This window comes from Equus asinus, chromosome 13 (genome assembly GCF_041296235.1).
Source record: "Equus asinus isolate D_3611 breed Donkey chromosome 13, EquAss-T2T_v2, whole genome shotgun sequence".
NCBI lineage: Eukaryota > Metazoa > Chordata > Mammalia > Perissodactyla > Equidae > Equus > Equus asinus.
Window position 1 is genome coordinate 2,131,258 of NC_091802.1, and position 19,849 is coordinate 2,151,106.

Below are 19,849 nucleotides of genomic sequence, written 5' to 3' on the forward strand. Positions count from 1 at the left end.
GGGATCCAGACATCAGTGTCCCAGACAGTGGGGATTGCTCACCTGCATGGGCCAGGCCGTGTGCCTTAGGCTCTGAGCTTGGTGTCCACCTAAAGAGACCCTTTCGGGGGAAAGGAGCTGTGTGGACACACAGGATGCAGACCTTTAGAGTCCCAGCCAGCGCTCCTACCTGCCCCCAGCTGCTCACATGGCCTCCTTTTGGGGAGGACTCTGGCCAGGGATCCCCACTGTCTCCATCCAGAGAAACCCTAGGTCCTGGGGGCCAGCCGTCTGCCCTCTTCCTTTGAAACACCTCCTAGAGGCTCTGAACCCTAAGACACAGCCACCCCTGGAGAATGGAGGTCACTGTCCTTCCTGTTGCTGCCCCCCAGCCTGGTAGAAAAGTGGTTCGTCCTCTCTCAGCCCTGGAGATGGCCAGGTTGGGGAGAGACCTGACACTGTGCCAGGGGCTTCCTACAGGTTGTCCTGTAAGGCAGGAAAGCCAGGCTCAGAGAGTGAAAGAATTTGCGCCAGGCCACGTGGCCATCAGTGGCCCCACTGGGATTTGAACCTGCCTCCCTGGACCACAGCTCCCAGGGAGAGAGGTCCAGGCAGCACGGGCCTGTGGGACAATGCTATTTTTTTAATTTATTTCTGACCCCCACCCTGTGCCCACCCCAGCAGGCCCTGGGACAGGCCCCCGTCTTGGTTTTCCCCAGAACAAAGCAGCCTCTGCTAGACATGCCAAAGCAGAGGCTTCAATCAGAGCAGGTGAAAGGGAACTCCATCTCGCCTTTTGTTACTCAAGGAGGGAGTGAAGGGAATGGATTTGCCCTTGAGCAGGGAGAGAGGGAGGCGGGGAAGGCGGAGAGGCGGGTGGGAACGTGGAGAGGGCAGGGGCAGACATACCTGAAATGAGACACCCCACCCCTGAGAGCATCAAGAGCACAGTCACCATTTTAGTATTCAGTACACACTCACACACACACACTCATGCACTTCACTCCCCCCTCCCCCCCACCCTCTGAGGTCCTCTCTGAAACAGGAAGGTAGCGTCTGACCAGCAGAGAAAAAAAGAAAGAGAAAAGGAAAGAGAAAGAGAGAGATTAGTGGGAAGAAAATCCGCTTCTGGAGTTACCTTAGTTACCAGCTCTAATGACTCGAGGGGCGGCTCGGCCACCTTCCTGCGCAGGAGGACCCTCCCTCCCGGGCCCCTCCATCACCCCGTTAATAAGACGGGGCCCTTGTTCCTGAGTTCTGTGGCAGAAAGGGAAGAATCAAGGACTTTTCAATAAGAGAGAACTCCCTGGGTGGTTTTGAATAGTTGCTTTTTGTGTGGCAGTGAGGGACTCGTCTCCGGCGCTCTGCCCTGCCCGCCTCCCTCCGCCACAGAGCCGCCTGCTCCTGGGTGTCCAGATGGATGAGCTTGTTTCTCCGGAGCCCAATCCTTCATTGTTCCAGCCTTTCCCTCCTGACACCTTCAGCTTAGCAAATCCCACGGACAGCCTTTGCATCTCAGGAAAGCAAGAGAATCCCCGAGGTGATTCTAAAAAGGCTTAAACCTGGGGCGTGAGGCTCAGCACAGAGCCCCAAGTTCCTGTCCTGTGCTGGGAGACAAAGGCACGCTGGCTGCATCCACATCGGGGTGCTGGACCTGCCCATCTCAGCCGAGCTCATGGCCACTGCTTTGGTGCCAGCAAAGGGGCATGAATGGAGGAAAGCCTGGCCGAGGAGAGATGACGGTGGAAAAGGAGGGAGACAAGCAAATCCGTTTTCTCAGATGCTGCGTATCTCAGGAAAGCACATTTCAGCGCTTTTGGCTTTTGGCAAGCTGGTCCTACCCTTTAATTTTCTAATAAAAAGAAATTATGTTGCTAAAGAGGCAGTACCCAGCTTCATGTCAGTGTCTCTTGTAGAGACCATAATTCCCATCTTGGGTGCCTGCCGGTTCAGGGGTGTGGAGTGGGCTTCTGTGGCCACAGGTGATGCTGAGCAGGGGCCAGGAGCAGGGACGTTAGGGGACAAGGCAGATGGCAGGCGGTAGCATGTGGCTTTGCCCTGCTCACCCTGCTCTGGCCCCATCCCTCCAGCCCAGCCTCAAGCCATGGTTCCAGGCTTACTGCCGAGGCCCTGGGACTCACAGCAGATACTTAATAAATAGTTGTGGGATGAGTGAATGAGTGAATTCTTGTTGCTGAGGCCTGGGGTAGCTGGCCAGCTGATCAGAGGTCATATCTTTGTTGAACGAATGAATGCCTGCTCTCTAGAGTCTGAAGTCACCTATCTGGAAGGATTTACCAACCCTGCACCCTCCCAAACTCCTGGCACTGAATTCATTGGAAACTTTGCCAAAAATCATCTTTTTTAAAAAGACAACGTGCATTTATTGTTTTTAAAAAAAAAAAAAAGTTTAAACAACAGAAGTGTGAGAAGTTGGCAGTTTCTGTCCTGCAGTGCCACGCCGGAGTCCCCTGCAGTCACAGGCAGGGCTCATCCTTTAGCTCTTCCTCCTGCCACCAGAAATCCGGTTGTTACCTGGTTTGGGGTTTACTCCATGGGACCTTCCACATACGGTTCTGCAAGCCCACAGGGCTCCTCAGCCACCCCCTGCCCACTCGCGAAGCCGATTCACAGAAGCATGCAGTAGGTGCTTACGTAAGTGCCCTGTCTCTGCAGGGTGGACACGTGGATAGCATTTTTGCTGTTACAGATACCTTCATTCCAGGCCTATGAGTTTTAAACAAGCTCATGTAGGCAGAACACTTCCCACAGGCAAGCACTTGATAAATGGTAACCTTTGTGATTTAGAAGGAATCTATACTCAGTTGCATGCCCCTAACATTTCTTGTTCCCCTATTGTATGCCAGGCGCCCCAGGCCTTGGGACCCATGGTCATAGAGGGGTGAGGAAGCCCCTGAGCATCAGTGTCCAGGAGCCCAGCTGCCTCCATTCCTCCCTTACAGCAGCTTATCACTGCTGGCACCATCAGACTGGTTTATGCCACCGGAAATGCCAGGGCATGTGGGGCGGCACATCTCTCTGGGGCTGCCTCCTGACCCCAGCCCCACTATGGAGGCAGCCCCCTGCTCCTGTCCCATGTCCAGGTCCCAGGTGCCAGACCACTGTGCTTCAGCCAGCAAACATAGGAGCAGCGGGGGCTTGTCTGGCCAGACACTTGGAGGAGACGCACAGAAGTGCCCAGCACACTGTTCCCAACCTCGGGCCTGTCTGAATCACTGTCCCTGGGGTGGCTGGGGAATTGAAACTGTAGCAAGCCCTTCAGGTGCTACTGGTGCTGGCCAGGACTGGGAACCAGCATGAGGCATAGCAGAATGAGGGACATCTTTTAGGCTGAGCAGGGGTCCTCTCTGCAGCCCCCTGGCTGGGCCGTGGGAGAGCCTATGGACTTGGGGGAGATGAAAATGGGAGCGGGCGGGGAGACCAGTGGGACATGTTTCCCAAAACTCTGGTTTGGGTGGTTAGATCAGTGACCCCTGTGTCCCTTGCATCTTTTCAGGCAGCATAGTGGGTGCTTAAGAGACTGCTTACAGACATGAGTGACTGTGAAGGGTGGCACATGGACCCACGCTGACTTGGGAGTCCCTGTGGGACTGCCAGGATTGACCCCACTTTCTCACTGACATCCAGCTTTTCTGGGGGAGACTCAGCAGCCCTCCAGGGTAGCGTGGTTTGCGTTCCCTTGTGGTTCAAATACTGGCCCGTCTGCCTTGGGTGACCCTTCCCTGCTCTGAGCCTCCTTTGGCTGTTCTGTCAAGTGGCCTAGGCTGTCCTGCACATCCAGGGTGGCTGTGAGGGTTAGCAGCAGGGAGGCAAGGCCCTGCACAGAACCAGATCCTCAGCAGGCGATTTCTTGGGAGTGGCCTTGGTGTGTTTTTCACTCAAAATTATTTCATTACAAAAGGGAAGAAATGGTCGTAAGTAGAAATGGAAAAAACTGTGGAGGTACATAAAGTAATAGGTCAAAGTCCCTCTCTAGGCTTCCCCGGACGTCATTTTTACTAGTTCATTGTGGCGCATTGTGTGCATACTGAAATCCTCATGGAACGCCTGTGTTTGTGGCCCCTGAGGTTTATGTCTCGGACCCTGCTTTTCGGGGGCGCTGGCGGTCCTGCTGGGGAGACTGACGGGTAAGCGAATCAGCTCCCCTTTGATGGGGAGCCGGCTGTAAGGTGATGAGGTAAGGGCCGGTGCACAAAGGAACGGGTTAACTGTGGGTGGCGGGGTCAGGTGGGGGAGTCAGGAAGGGCTCGACGGGGCCATGCTGTGCGGTTTGAACTGGGTCGTGGCAGACGCTTGGAAGTTTCTAGGAAGCCAAAAGAAGAGGGAAGCATGGAAAAGCACTGGGGACAGGGAGGTGTTTTGGGGCAGCAGACGTTGGGGCCCCTGCGGGACTGCCAGAGTCAGCCCCTCTGTGCGAAGCCACCCGCGAGAGCTTGGCCTGGCGCCGCGGTGTGTCAGAGGGCCGGTCCTGGAGTCCTTAGGGCCCCCCACCGGGGTTTCTTCTTTGTTCTGTTAGAAATGGGAGCCCTTGAATGCTGTTGAGTGGGACAGTGACCAGGTCCCGTGAGTGTTTTTGAAAACCGCCTCTCTGCAGCCCACGGTGCGGGAGGGTGAGAGGGGCGGGGCGGGGCCGGGGGAGGCGGGCCCGGCGGCGGTGGGGACGGCGGGGTGGGGCGGGGCCGGGGGAGGCGGGCCCCGGTGGCGGTGGGGACGGCCGGGTGGGGCGGGGCCGGGGGAGGCGGGCCCCGGTGGCGGTGGGGACGGCCGGGCGGGGCGGGGCCGGGCTGGGGGAGGCGGGCCCGGCGGCGGTGGGGACGGCGGGGTGGGGCGGGGCCGGGGGAGGCGGGCCCCGGTGGCGGTGGGGACGGCCGGGCGGGGCGGGGCCGGGAGAGGCGGGCCCCGGTGGCGGTGCGGACGGCCGGGCGGGGCGGGGCGGGGCCGGGCCGGGGGAGGCGGGCCCGGCGGCGGTGCGGACGGCCGGGCGGGGCGGGGCGGGGCCGGGCCGGGGGAGGCGGGCCCGGCGGCGGTGGGGACGGCCGGGCGGGGCGGGGCGGGGCCAGGGGAGGCGGGCCCGGCGGCGGTTGGACACGGGCGGGGGCGGGGCCTGGGGCGAGGGCCGGGAATGGACGCAGCGCGGCTCCTGACGCGAGGGGCGGGGCGGGGCGTGGGGTGGCCTGGCCCGCGGGGCCTTCCCTCTCGGCCCGTCGGCTCGCGGCCCCGGGAGCCCTGCTGGCGGCCCCTGTTAGGCTGGCCGGGCAGAATGCTCTCCACCAGCACCTGTCACCCGCGCTGGCAAGAGCAGCGGACGGAGCCCTTTGTGTTCCCCAAGCCCTCCTTCAGGGACGTGGGTGTGACGGAGCCGGCAGATGCCCCGCTGCTGCCACTACCCCCACCCGCCACCCTCTGACGCTCAGCTGCTCTCCAGAAAGAAAGGCCTTATCACAAAGGGAGGGAGGGAGAGGACGCGCTTCCGCACCGCAGCCCATCTGGGAGCCGACGTTATTTTTCTGATTCAAGGAAACATCTGTTCGCGCCTCTCCTTTGAGAGAGGCGGGCAGCAGACCCAGGACAGGGAGCCGCTGGCCGTCTCTGGCGCTGGGCAGGAGGTGGAGAACCTGGGCTGAGCCCAGAGCCCCTGTCCTGAGGGCTTTAAGACACGCCACCCCCACTCTCTGCCTGGTTTCCACCCAGCCCGCTGCGTTTGGCCAGCCTGCTGCCTCTGTCCCGATGTGGACTCCTAGTCAGATGCTCCAGTCACTCCCTCAAGATGCCTGTGGTTGTCACTGCCTCCCCCCAAGGACAGGGGCTTCTGAGACAAAAAGCATAGCCTCCCCTAGCGTGCTCTGTATGTTTTTGGGGACCCTTCCTTATTTCTCACACACACAAGCCGTTTGGGAAAGACACAGCTGCCAAACTGCATTTATTACGAAATGATTAATTCATTGCCCCATTTCTTATTAATCAAAGACACCCGTAACTGCCTATCTGAGCTTTGTGTGGGAAGATAGCCCATGGGGCCTTGAGCTGACAGTTCTCCAGCCCAGAGCAGGGACACTGCTGGACTTGTGTCAGTGTGGCCACTTTAGGGTAAATGCACAGCACCCCTGAGGTGTCTAGAAGAAACGGAGACAGCTTGTGGACCCCCACACATTGCCTTCCCAAGCCTCTGGGTCACCTTGGATGTTTTATCACCCCCTCTCCAGCCAGCCCTGAGCTCAGCCTGGCCACTTGGCACTTAGCCACTGGCTGACCCATGGCTTGGCGGAGGATGAGGAAGATGGAATGGGCCTGTCCCCACCCCTGGAAGCTGCCATTTGTAACAGCTCATGGAGGAGACTGGGGGACCTGGGCTGAGGTCAGGACTGCTCTGGAAGAGCTGGAGGGCCACTGGCGGAGGACCATCCTGGCAAGCTGGTCCTAAGCAGAGAATCTGGGGGAGGAAGAGGATTTGAGTTGCTTGTCCTCTCACCTCCCAGGAGCAAGGCAGGCTGTTTTTAGCCCTTGGGACAGATGAGGAGGCTGACACAGGGCCTGTGCTATCCACCCCTTCTGTACTTACTCATCCAACACTGACCATGTGGCCTGGCACCCACCAGGAACGCCCTGCTCTCATTCTTCACAATCTAGTGGGGATAGGGGCAGATGCCCCAGAAATCATTGCTCTCCTGTGTGGCGTCATGCCAGGGGTTGCCCAGGGAGCTAGGGACCGACCAGAAGGCACCTAATGGAAACCAGGGGGTGTGGTCAGAGAAGGCTTCCTGGAGGAGGTGCTGCTGCATGAAGGTTGGTTGGCTATTTTGGGGCGGCCGTGGGAGAGGTCTGCTTTTAAATAACTACTTTGTGCCAAATACCATTAGACGCTTTTCACATATATTGTTGTGTTTAATTTTCATCAACAACCATGTGAGGTAGGAAGTAGCTTCGGCATGTTCTCAAGTGAGTAAGCTAGGGATCAGAGGAGAGATTGCTTGGCCAACTCACTCAGCCTGGATTAGAACTCCAAAACAGTTCTTAAAAGATGGCAGAAAAGATGTAAGGAGATGAGAGGTGAATCTGGCACACCTGACAGGAGAAATAGCGAATACAAAAGCATGGCAGTGGGAGCAGCTGTGGCGTGGAGATCTGTGGTGCTGGAGTGAGCAGAGTTGGGCTTGGGTCTCCGCTGGCAGCAGAGAGCTAGGGAGCCACCACAGGTACGTGAGTGGAGGGAGTGATACAGTCCCACTGCAAGTCACTGGGGGCTCCAGCTTCTAGGCAGACCTCCTCTGCCTGCACCCCTCTGCCTGCCTGTGCCCTTTTAGGTACCTCGCAGCAAGCACGCCTCCCAGATCTGGTGCATCTTTTCTTGCTCCTGACCTCAGGAGACAGCAGCCAGGCTGGCATCGAGCATCAGGGAAATGCCCAACCCATCAGCCCCTGGGAGCCTCCTGGACCTCTCCTCAAATCCTGCAGTGCCATCTCAACTGTCCCTGTCCAGAAAGAAATTGAATGGCGGCCAGCATCTGCCCGGCAGCAGAGAGTTCCTGCTCTCAGCACCAGCTCGCTGAGCCGCCTCCAGGGACAGTCCTGCCTGCCTCCCCAGAGAGCCAGCACTTCCGCTGCTGCCTAATAGCTCTCCCGGCTCCAGATGATCCTTGATATTTAGCCTGCCTCGCAGGAGCCTCAGTAGCAGCAGCTCTCCCTCCCTGCGCCCGCCTCCTGGCCCCCCAAGACCGCCTGCTCACCTGAGCGGCATCCTCCGTCCTCCCGCACACCTCAGAGGCCTGAGGCAGAGGCTCGTCTGCCCACTCTCGGTAACGTTGGGGGTGAACCAGCATCCTCCAGGAGCACTTTGCAAGTGGTGTTTTCTCCTCTGAGATCCAGAGATGCCCTATGAGAGAGTGTTATTAGTGTCACCTCCATTTTCAAGACAACAAACCGAGGCTCAGAAAGGCGACAGAGATGCAGACCCACCACGTTCACTTCATCTTCCCCCCGTTGGTTCTGGGAAGTGGACCCTGTTTCCTCACACTGCGGGACCTGTACTGCTGCTCTGCCTGGAGCCCTCCCCTCCCTCTTCTCTCATTTAGATCTCCTCTGAGAGGAGCCCCAGTACCCTGCCCTTAGTATTTATTTACTAAGGATGCCTTTCTCGCCATACTGTAAGCTCCACAAGGGCAGAACTCACACCCTTACTGTCCCTAGCCCCCAGCATGGGGCATTTGGAGCCCAAGCAAGTGAGTGAATCTCTGCCAGTTAGGATAAGGCCAGCTGCAGTAACAGACAAACCCTAACAATTCGAGAAGCTTATTCTTTACTCGTGAGGTTAGTGAGTTTCTGGTTGGTGGACGGTTTCCTCCATGCAGTGATGTGGTTCTGCCTTCCCCTGTGTCTGGGCACGATCCTCCTGCCTGGAAGGGGCCGTATCACTGCCACTCACATCCCATTGGCTAGAACCCAGTCATGTGACCGTGCCCAATTGCAAGGGAGGCTGGGAAGTGTAGTCCAGCTATGGCTCGAAGGCGATGACACAGGTTTTGTTGACTCCAAAGGCTCCCAACCAGGTCACTGTAGTCCCCAGGGCCAGCTTCCAGCGAGTCTTTACCATGGTTCTAAGTACTCTTCTCACGTTGGCACATTCACTTTTCACAACCACTCTGCAAGGCGGATGTTATTATTAACCCCATTCACGAATGAGGAGGCTGAGGCGAACATGATCTGTTCCGGGCCAGAGCTGACTCGAGGGCCCGTGTTGTCAGGTGCTGCCCTGCTGGCTTCCTTCAAGTCACCTAGAAACACACCACCAGTGTCCAGCCGAGACTCACACACCAGACACTGCGGGCCTTTAGGTCGACAGGCCAGTGTCCAGAAGAAGTGAACCGTATGCAGGCTGCACCGCAGCTGATAGCCTCCCTTTTTCCTGGTTTTTATGAGGGTCCCCCCTGGGGTGGGGCCTCTCTCGGAGGGTTCAGCACCCCATCGTTTCAGCTGTCTGTGTTTGGAGGGCTTCTGTCCCTTTCTGCCTCACCAGCTCTAGGCCTGAGCCAGGCACCTATGAGTGGTGGGATGAGGCAGGACTCACCCACCTACATGGGGGGATGCGCATACGTGGCTCCTGACATTGGCTGCTGACTCTGGGTATTGTCTTCCCAGCCCCTTATGATTGACAGGTGCTCTCCTGCTGGCCTTTCTGCCACTTAGCAGCTGCCCCCGCCTCTCATCTCATCTCATTTCATCAAACACCCCCAGAAGGAAAGCTGCAGCGGTCTTGGTCAATGCTATGATGAGGTCTGTGTAGGATGGAGGGTAGCTCATGCCTCACCAAGCCAGGTGGCTCAGGCTTCCTGGAGGAGGTGAGATTTCACTGGGCCTTGAAGGCTAAGGCAGGAGTCTGTCAGCCTGAGAGGTGGGAAGGGCATGCTCCACAGAGGAAACAGCTGTGCGAAGGCTGAGGGACCCTGGCTTCCTGGCTCCTGTCTACCCCAGCCCCTAAAGCTGAGTCTTTTGCCCAGAGTAGTGGCCCAGGTCCTTCCAACATACGATGAAGAGGGAATGTCTGGGGCCGGCAGGTGGCGTAGTGGTTAAGTTCACGTGCTGGCTTCCATGTCCAGGGTTTGCCGGTTTGGATCCTGGGAGCACGCCTGTGCGCCGCTTATCAGGCCATGCTGTGGCGGCAGCTCACATAGAAGAAGTAGAAGGAGTTACAACTAGAATACACAACTGTGTAGTGGGGCCTTGGGGAGAAAAAAAAAGAAGGAATGTCTCCTAGTCTGTGGAGGAGGAAAGGAGGCCTGAGAGGAGGAAGAGGAGAGAGGAGGGAAAGAAGCAGATGTCGACGGGGCTGAGCACCTGCTGAGGCCCCAAAGGGGCCCTGGATCTTTCTGCTTTCACCTCTCTGGCCTCCTTTCCTCTCCTCCTCTTGTTCACTGAGCTACAGACAGTGACCTCCTTGCTCTCCTTCATGCACAGATGCCTCAGGGCTTTGCACTGGCTGTTCCCTCTGACTCCAGGGCTCTTGCTGAAGACAGTCACATAGCTGACTCCCACTTCCCTTTAGTGTTCCCTCAAGTGTCGCTTCTTGATGAGGCCTACCAGATCACCCTGTTTAAAACTATAAACCACGTCCTGCACGTTCCCTATTCTCCTTACTCCATTTTGCATTTCCCAGAAGCACTTAGTCACCCTGTAACGTCCTGTACAACTTACTTATGTATGTTTTTGCCTGTTGGCTGCCTCCCTTCCTCCCGGCCCCATGTAAGCCACCTGAAGGCAGGACTTCATTTTTAATCTGTCTCAATCAGTGGTGGATCTCTAGCTCCTGAACATACTAGGCACTCAATAAATGTTGAATTGATGAGCGAATTCAGCCCTGGGCAGTAGGGGACCCCGCTTCACAGAAGCTGAGTCTCAGGGCGCAGCAGGGAGTCGTTCCCTCATTGGCCTTGCCAGGATGGGGGGACGGCATGGTGGCAGCCACGACTAACAGGCCAGTGGTGGGGCGGAGAGGGCCGGGCCTTCCAGGGCAGGCCAGCGGGGGTGGGTGCATGTGGGGGCAGCCCCAGAAAAGGACACCTTGAGACCCAGGCTCGGCTTGCAGCTCTCCCTGGTCCCTGAGGTCTGACAGTGAGAGGCTCAGCCGCACCAGTGCCCCTAGCCTGCACCCACACTTGGTGATCCGCCCCTGTCCTAGGGGCTGACTTGTCCCCAGGGGCCGACTGCTGTGCTTAACACGCTGACCTCTCCCACTCCTTCCCACCACAGGGCCGTTGCACGTCGTTCTCTGTTCCTGGATGCTCCGAGTCTCTTTCCTGGCGATTCTTCACCCCTCCACTGGAAGCTTTCCACACAGACCGCTTAGCACTTGTCTCCATTGCAATTGTACCTTTATTTTTGTGTCCTCCTCCCACACAGACTGAGTGCCATCAGGGTGGGGCCCTGCCTGTGGCCTGGCACACAGTAGGTGCTCAATTTGTATTGTTGAATGAATCCATTCATGCAGCTGCCCTCAAGGCCTCCTTGGCAGGCCCAGTGCTGGGCATTGGGACATGGGAGAAAGGGAGACAGATGCCCCTTCACTCCCAGACACAGAAGAGCTTGTGTCCAAGGCCAGGCATGGGGTGAGTATCTGGCCTGGACCCCAGGCCACAGGAGCCTGGTTTGATGTGTGCCCTTGGTGAATGGCCCACTGTGCTGGCCAGATGGGGAGCCCTGGGGCTGGCCCTGCCTCGGGAGGCAGATATGATACAGAAAGGGGCTGGTGAGGGCTGCTCAGCACGTGCTGGGGCCGGAGACCCTGGAGGGGGAGCCATCCAATGCCCCACGGGGGAGTGCTCACTGTGCTCTCCCCTGGCTCGGCAGCGTGGTGCAACAAACCTCCACGGCCCAACCCCTCCAGCATTCCCGCAACAAAACGGGAGCTACAGTCATGGAATCACTTTCACAGTTATGCACGGTGCCCCTCCTCAGGCTTTGATGGGCTTAGGGGTACACACATTGTTCCCCACCAACACCAGAAAGAAAAATGCAGCAGATCGAGAAGCTAGTGACCATACTGAATCAGAGCTTTGGGAGCCTTGGCAGGTTTATAAGCCACTCCAGAGTTTGTACCAGGGGCAAATTCCAGGGCTCAGGCCACCCCCAGATCACACATCTAAAGGGGTGGCACCCAGGAATCTGCCTTTTTCAAGCCTGTGTGGTTTTGATGCTCGGAATCTGAAGTCTAATTTTTGAGAAATGGAATGACAAATGTTTGTGTCCCTGAACACACCCGAACTCCTTCCAGGCTCTGGCAAGACCCCTTTAGCACACTGCTTCCCAGACCCTGGGCCCAGATCTGAGTCTAGACTACAGGGACTCTGTACCCTTGGAAACTGGAAAGACGCTCTGCGCCCTCTTCAGAAAACGTGCTTGGGCACACACACTTGGCATTTGATTTCAGGAAGTCCTCACTCCTGGGCTGAGCCGTCTGAAAGGCAGGGAGACCCGTGTGGGGAAAGGCCTCCATGCGGACACTCACCTGAACCTAGAGCCAAAGTGTGTAGTTGTGTAGGTGGTCCGCTGCACAAGGGCTCCTGGCAGGAGTGCCGCCTGCGCTCCATTGGCCAGGCTGCACAGACTGGCCTCTGGGGCATCTTTTCCTCTTGTTTATAAAGACATCATGTGGCACACTCCCAGCCGCGCCTTCACTCGCCCTCCTCCTCCCATGACGGCACTAGTGAAGTTACAGAAATCATGCGCAGTCACTGACTAGCTGACCTTCCATAAACTCCGTTATTAAAGCTGTGACGAATGACCCAGCAGCCCTCACCTGCTAACGCTTGGTTCCTCGTGCTCCCAGGGTCCTGGGCTTTTATTGGGCAGTGGTTGGGGGTGCTGCCCACAGGTCTCACTTGGGATAGGAGATGGTCGAGGCAGCTGGGCCTGTCTCTCAGCAGAGAGTGGGGAAATGAAGAGTGGGGAGGGGAGCAGCTACTCTATGAATATTTATCCAGTCGATATATTTATTGTGAGTGATTTGTTGGGTCCATTTTATAGAACAGGAACACTGAGGCTCTGAGAGGGCTGGTAATTTGGAGTGGAGAAGGCCCGCCTGTCTGGGGAGACTTGATGAGCAAAAGCTTTGGCGTGGGGCAGGGAGGAAGCCAAGGAGGGGTAGGAGGGTGCGGCGGGCCTGCGTGGGTGGCACCGTCCCCTGGAAGCCTCCCCTGACCTGTGGGCTGCTCAGAGGCCTGCTCTGGGCTTGCATGGCCCGGGCTTTCCTGTCACAGGGCTGCCCCCCTGGTTTGGCGGGCCTGTTGAGGCACCGTCTCCCCAGCAGCCTGGCAGCATCCCGGTGCTGGACTGTGAGACCTAGACACAGGGCCTGGCACGCGCGTAGTGTAAGCGACAGCTGTGTCGAGTGAATGAGTGAGGAGCGGCTGATTAAGTGGGCTCTAGGCTCCCGGTGGCTTTGCTCCTAGACCACCACAGGCAAAGACCTGGCAAGTGGGGTCGCTGAGAGCAGGAGGGCTGGAGCAGCAAAGAGAGGCGTGGGCCCAGGCTCGGACGCAGAGACCGAGGGGAGTGTTGGGCACGGGAGCCAACTTGAAGGGTGAGTTGGCACTTCCTGTTTGCCAAGGCCCCAGCGGCCACCCTCACTGACTCTCATCCCGGCTCAGCTTGGCTGAAGGGCAGCAGGGCCCAGACAGTGCAGTTCTGGGAGGGCAGAGGCCGCCAGACATGGAGGCAGAGCTCTCCACAGTGAGGTCTCTCTGCCGGAGACCTCAGACCCTCGAAGGAGCTGTGTTCTTCCCCCTGCAGGCTGGCCACAGCCTCTTCAGGGACCCCTACCCTCTGGGGACTGAGGGCCCTGAAAAGATCAGGGGTCCATGGTGCGTTCACGCCCCGCCCCAGCAGTAATCTCGGTGCCATCAGTCAGAGTCCCCACCAACGGGTGCTTCCCTGACCTGGAATGGGAGCATCGCCCTGCTCCCTCCTTCCCTGCTCCTTGCTAGCCTGAGCCTGGCCAGGCTCCCTCCCAGCCCTGTCCCTCAGATGGCTCTCTGAGTAAAGCCCGAAGGCCTGCGGCACACCTTCTTGTGCAGATCATCAGTGGTGGGGACCACATCTGATACTCAGTGGCCCCAGGATGTCCCCCCAGAGCCTGGCTCAGAGGAGGCCTTAGAGAGTGTTTGCTGAATGAATGAGTGAATGGGCGATGCCCATCTTCCTGCAGGGCCTGACCTCCTGGAGGAACTCGACAGGAGGTAGGGTGGGGTCTGGCAAGGCAGTACTTCTCTCCCAGGCGGGCGGGAAGCCTTACCCCCCAGGGGAGGCCTCTGCCTCGACGCAGAGTGGCGGCAGCCCTGTCAGCACAGGCAGGGGCTCTCTAGGCCCCAGGGAAGCAGGAGGGCCCCGTCCATCTGTGTAGCCCTCAACGCCCCCATCCTTGTGTGAGTCCCACACACCCAGCCGCCTTCTGACTTGGCATGGGTGGTTATTCGAGGGCCTACTGGTGGGTCTGTGTATCCCAGATTCCCTTGGGATGGGAGCTCTGGGGTCCCCATCTGAGGGCGCTCTGTGGCCTGGGACTCTTAGTGCCCAGCACGAGGGAATGAGTGACGGAGGTGAGGTGGGAGGGAGGTGAGCCCAGGGTGCTGCCCATGTCCTTGTACCCACTGCTGACCCTGTGACCCCAGCTGGCCCTGGTTCGGGGGAGGGCTTGGGAAGGACCTGCGCACACCCACCAGGCAGGGCTCACTTCCTCGTTCCTGTATCCATTCAGCTGTCAACAAATGCTTGAGTGCCTGCCCTGTGCCCGCCATCCTGAGGCTCGGCGGTTATCCGGACAGACAGCAGTCCTTGTTTGTGAGGCTGATGCTTGAGCGGGGGCACTGGCCCAGCGAGTTGGCAGTTGGTGATGAAGTGGGCGGGGGCTGGGCAGAGATCCTGCAGAGGTGGCAGAGCAGGCCTCTCGGGGGAGGTGCTGTCCCTGGCCTGGTCTTCTGGCCTGTTAAGTGGGGGCGATGGGCCCCCCGTGAGAATGGTGTTCTGGTCACAGCTATCGTTGTTGTTATTAACAGCCTGCGCACAGACTTTCAAAGTTTGTGGGCCCTCATGTGCAGCCCCCAGAGGATGTTGGCAGGGGGTCACTCTCCTGCTGGCCCCATGGCTGCTGTGGGTCCACACGGGGCCCGTGCTGAACGCTGGGCGCCATGGCCCTGTGTCAGCTGTGCCTTAAATCTGTAGGGGCAGTTGGGGGCCCAGGGAGGAGCAGGGTTCTCCCACAGGCTTGGAGCGGGGCTCATCTGGGCTCCTGGATGTTTTCAGGGCCTGAGGAATGAGGCCAGAGGACCCTGCATCCAGACACATCCCCATTCGAGAATGGGAGAGGATGTGACTTTTGGGGACAGAGCTGTCAAGGTGAGGGGATGTGGTCTGAGTGTTGGGGTGCCCAGTTTCTCTCGCCCAAAGACTGGAGTCTTGGGGTTCCAGGGAGGAGAGAGCCCATCTGGCTGCAGAATCAGAAAGATTTCCTAGCCTGGTGTGAGAGGCCAAGGTGGGTTGGAGGAGGCAGGAGAGAATTCCAGGTGAAAAGCCCAGCATGGGCAAAGGCTCAGGGGGTGGTGGAAATGGAAAGTCCAAGGGGAAGCCACTGCCTGAAGGCAGCTCCACTGGGAGCCACCTCTACAGGGGAGCAGCCTGGCCTACGGGGCTGGGTGGCATGTGTCCAGGCGTGCGGAGGAAGACTATATGGCTACCGTGGGGTCTGGCACAGGAAGCTCTCTCTCGTGGGCACCCGGCGCCCAGGGCACCCCCACACTTTGCCCCTGCTCCTCCTCCAGCCCCATGGGCTCGGTGGCTTTCTCAGGGGCTGCTTCCTGCCCCACGCCGCCTGCTCTCCATCGACTCACAGCAGCTGCCTCTTGCTGCTAAGCAGAGGGAAGTGGGGACCTGCATCTTGCCTCCGTGGTGCTGTAATCAGCCCTTGGCCCCCGCCACAGGCGCCGTCAGTGCCGCTTCCGGAGACTACTTGAGATACACCTGCTCACGCTAAAAGGAGAAGCAGTAATCCGTCAAAACAGCCCCCGGCGCAGGGTGGGAGGGGCCAGGACTTGGTTTCTCCTCCTGTGGATGAGGGCAGCTTCAGGCGTCTGAAGTCCCCTCAGGTCCTGGCATTCTGGAGTCACATGGCTCTGGCGCATCTCCCCTTGGGCTTCAGTTTCCCAGCTGTGAAAGGTGGCAGGGGGATGAGCTCCAAGCTTGTGCCTCTGCGCCTCCTCCCTTACCCCCACCCTCATCTCTCCCTTTCCAGAGACATTATAAATCAAACGACTTAGAACGTAAGGCATCAAAAATTCTGAAACCTTCATCTATTATTAACGCTGACAGTAAATTCCCCCTCCGAGCGTTTTACATAGCAACTGTTACCAAGACTCGCTGGCGGAGCCGCCGCGCCAGCCCACCGCATCCCACAGCTCCGGGCGGGATGGCGGCCGTCCTGAGCCTGTACCCAGCCGGGCCACCACCTGGGTACCTGCCAGCCTCTCCCTAGGGGTGGGTCTCCGGGGGGTAGGTGGGAGGGAGCCTTTGGCAGGGGAAACGGTTGGCTTCCTGCTGAAGGGGGTCCAAGCTGCTCTTGGTGAGCCCTGCTGGAGGCGCCTGCAAGCTCAGCTCCTGCCTGGCTGGGAGAAGGGTCCCAGTCCTCGGGAGGCCATGCCCGTGGTCAGGGATGGGACCTGGGAGCCTCCCCTCCCTGCCGCCCCGGTGAGATGGAGGACGGGATGGAGGACGGGAAAAGGCTTCGTAAACTGTGAAGGGCCAGGCAGATGTTGTTTACCGACTCCCCCACCTGTCAGCTAGACGCTCCCGAGTGCCTGTTCGTCTGCAGGCAGGATCTGGGCACCAGGGACTTAAAACAAAGACAAAGGCCCAGTCCCTGTCGCGTCCGGTTTGGTAGGAGACAGACGCATCAACCCCTAATTGCATTGAGTGCGATAATCAATGTGTGTACAAGGAGCAGACTCAAGAAGGGGAAGGCAGATAACGGGGTCTGGGGAGGGGAAAGGATCAGGAAGTCATCTTCACAGGCACCTGGGCAGGGTTTTGAAGGATGAATAGGGGTGGGTCTACCTGTTCTGGACAGAGGGACTAGCATGTGCAAAGGCCCAGGGGCATGAAGTAGCCCTGCTGGCATGTGGGTTATAATCTGACCTGTTTTGATAGGGGAGGGGACCTGGAGGAGGGAACAGGGGTCAGAGGGTGCAAGACCTTGGTGCAGAGCTCAGGGGGTTTTAGTTCGAGACCCTGGGGAACCATGGAAGGTTTTAAAGTGGGGAGGAACAGAGTTGGATTTGGGATTGCAGAAGCGTCATAGATCTCATCTCTCTGGTTCCACTGTTTAGGGACCTTGGGGTGGGAGGATGGCTAACATCTGCAGATGCTGTTATTAGCACTCTCTTTGGCCTGGAGAGGTGAGAACGCTTGCCCAGATGGGAAGCAGGAGGGGCTGGCCACTTTCTGCGTGAGTTCTTGTTATAAGCACTTGCTGTTTGCCCAGCCCCATGTTGGGCCCGTTGTCCCGGCCCCGGGGAACTTGCCATCACATTGAGGGGGGCAGACCAGTACAGACCCCATGAGGGGACAGCAATGTGGGCAGGGCGTGAAGCCACTGCTCCTGGGCCGCAAGGGTCTGAGCAAGGCTCCGGGTGATTGATCACCTGGAGAAGCAGAGACTCCTGGGTAGGGGGCCTGTGGGCCCCTTCCCATGGGAGTTTCGCTTGCTCTGCCACTCCAGAAAGCAGGACACAAACCGGGACCCAGACTTCAGCCCAGCCAAGTGGAGGTGTCAATTGGTAGACTTTCTCTCCTAGTGGTGAATAATATATGTTCATTGTAGAAAATTCAGCAAATGAACAGAAGTCCCAAGAAAATGAGGCTCCCCTGGGATCTCACCACCCACCAATGCCGGGTCACATTTGGGCCCATTTGCTCCCGAGCCAGGCACGGTGATCTTTTTTGAAACAGAAATGGCGTCCTCTTCTTTCTGCATCCCTTTGGTGACCTGCTTTTCTCACTCAGCACATTGGGAATAGTTTCCCATGTCTCCACATATCCAGGGTGAAGTTTGCCAAGAGCAGAGCTGCCTGGAGGAGACCCGGCTGACCTAGAATGTCCAGGGCTTGTTTTCGTGGCAAAAGCATAGCTGTGCTGATGGTGCACACAGCACCCAGCACAGAGTCTGGCTCTCAGCAGGTGCTGAGTGAAGAGTTGTAGAAAGAAGTGAGCACTCCATCCCCAAAGGTGAGTGACCAGAAGTTGGGTGGAGCCCACAAGGATGCTGTGATTTGGATCTGGGGCTAAATCAAGTCTTAGGATGAGCTCTCTGCTTGCTGGGGGCTCTAAATGATCAGGGTGGAGAGGGTAGGGTGCCAGGGAAAGCTTCTTGGAGGAGGAGGGCCATGAAACATTATAGAAAGGAAGCAACACGTAACGTTCAGTCATCTAACAGACGTCTGCTAAGGGCTCCCCCTGGTCAGAGCCTGTGTGTGCAGGGCTGGGGACCCAGACACGGCTCCGCCCCCCACAGTGCTGCCAGGCTTCATGGGAGACAGACAAGCACCCAGGACATGTGAGTGTATGCGCGGCACTATGATAGTGGAAAAGTAGACAGTGAGGGGCCAGTGACCCTGAGCGAAGCCTTAGGAGCCAGAGAGCCAGAGTAGGTTTGGAATCAGGACCAAAGTCCCTGGGACTGTACCCAAAAGTTTGGCTCACTCCAGTGTCTCTTGGCCTTCTGGATGTTCCTGGATGCTGGGGGTTGATGTCAGCTCAGTTGGTGCCCTGGCCCTGGGTTCCCCTGCCTTGGAGAGGGGCACCTGCAACCCAGTGCCTACTCCCAGAGTCTTCTACTAAGGTGGGCCCCCAGCCCCCCCCCAGAAGCTGCACAGCTTCTCAGAGCCGCAGCCAGAGTTGGAATCCAGCTGTGTGACCTGGGGCAAAGCCCTTAACTTCTTTTTTATTTTTTTTAAGACTGGCCCTGAGCTGACATCTGTTGCCAATCACCCTCTTTTTTTTTCTTTGTCCACAAAGCCTCAGTACATGGTTGTGTATTCTAGTTGTAGGTCCTTCTAGTTCTTCTGTGTGGGACGCTGCCACAGCATGGCTTGATGAGTGGTGTGTGGGTCTGCACCCAGGATCCAAACCAGCGAACCCCGGGCTGCTGAAGCAGAGCACACAAACTTAACCACTCAGCCACGGAGCCGGCCCCCGCTTAACCTCTTTGAACCTTGACTTCTTCATTGTCAAATGGTGGCCTGCTGTGCCCACCCTGGATGGCCCTGGCCACCCAGGGCTAGACTGAGAAAGTCTCCTGGGAGAATCCCCAACCTCCCAGAATTTGGGGATTGACCAATGGGAGGGGGCAGTTTGGCAACAAGGTGTGGCTGCAGATGGATGGCAGTAGGGGAGCTCAGGAGGGACACCTGACGGACTGCCCCCTTGCCAGAGCCCCCAGAGCCTCCTGGAACTGCATGCCCTGGTGACAGTCACTCATCACAGCTGAAGGACATATGTTTTGGACTCAGACAGACCCAACTTCTCCACTTTCTGGCTGTGTGACCTTGCACTAGTTCCTTGTCCTCTCTGTGCTCAGCATCTTCATCTCTACATTGAGGATAATAACAACACTGGTGTCATCATGAGGATTGGAAGAGGGGATCCATATGTGAATTGCCTCCACATAGTGATTGGTGCTAGTAAACAGACGAAAGCTGCCGTTGTTATTTTTTTTCTAGTGTCCAGGGAAATGGGGGTGGCAGATTCCTCACCAGTCTCTTAGGTCCCTGGCTCGTGTCCAGCTACCACGTCAGCCTCTGGAATCGCACAGCACCAGTCCATTCACCAGCCCACATCACTTGCTTTCTCTGAGCACCTGTGTGGCAGGTGCTGGGGCACCGGGATGGGACCAGAAGCTGCAGGCTCACTGGGAGACAGACAGCTGCAGATCCTGACGGACCAAGTGACTGATGCCACGGTGGATGGGGAGAGAAGCCAGGACAGGTGGACGGGGCAGGGAGGGAAGCCAGGACAGGTGGACGGGGCAGGGAGGGAAGCCAGGACAGGCCGTCGGTTGGAAAGTCACAGTGAGAGCTGAGGAGGTGGTCCTGAGCTGAGGTTAAAAGGCCTGCTAGCGTCCAGCCAGGTGAACAAGGAGTGGGAGGCACACCCCAGGATCATGCCTGGTGTGTGTGAACATTGAGGGGTGCAGGCTGGCTGGTAGGTGCAGATAGCTCGTCTTGGTTTACTGTTGCTGGGGCATGAGGTTTGGGAGCTGGGAAGTTGGCTGGTGGTCACCCCTGAATGCCAGGCCCAGGAGGCAGGCATATTGTCT

At 58.0% G+C, this 19,849-nt stretch overlaps 1 protein-coding gene and 1 long non-coding RNA gene across 4 annotated transcripts in view; one reads left to right on the forward strand and one right to left on the reverse strand.

The window, feature by feature from the left end:
• Positions 1 to 19,849, forward strand: part of RAI1 (retinoic acid induced 1) — a 118,937-nt gene that overhangs the window by 53,941 nt on the left and 45,147 nt on the right. The gene's annotated exons all lie outside the window — the stretch shown is intronic.
• Positions 1,324 to 10,733, reverse strand: LOC123276431 (uncharacterized). Its single transcript, XR_006512882.2, has 3 exons — positions 8,298 to 10,733; positions 7,725 to 7,870; positions 1,324 to 2,489 (listed from the first exon to the last, which is right to left on the reverse strand). It is a non-coding gene; the product is annotated as an uncharacterized lncRNA (long non-coding RNA).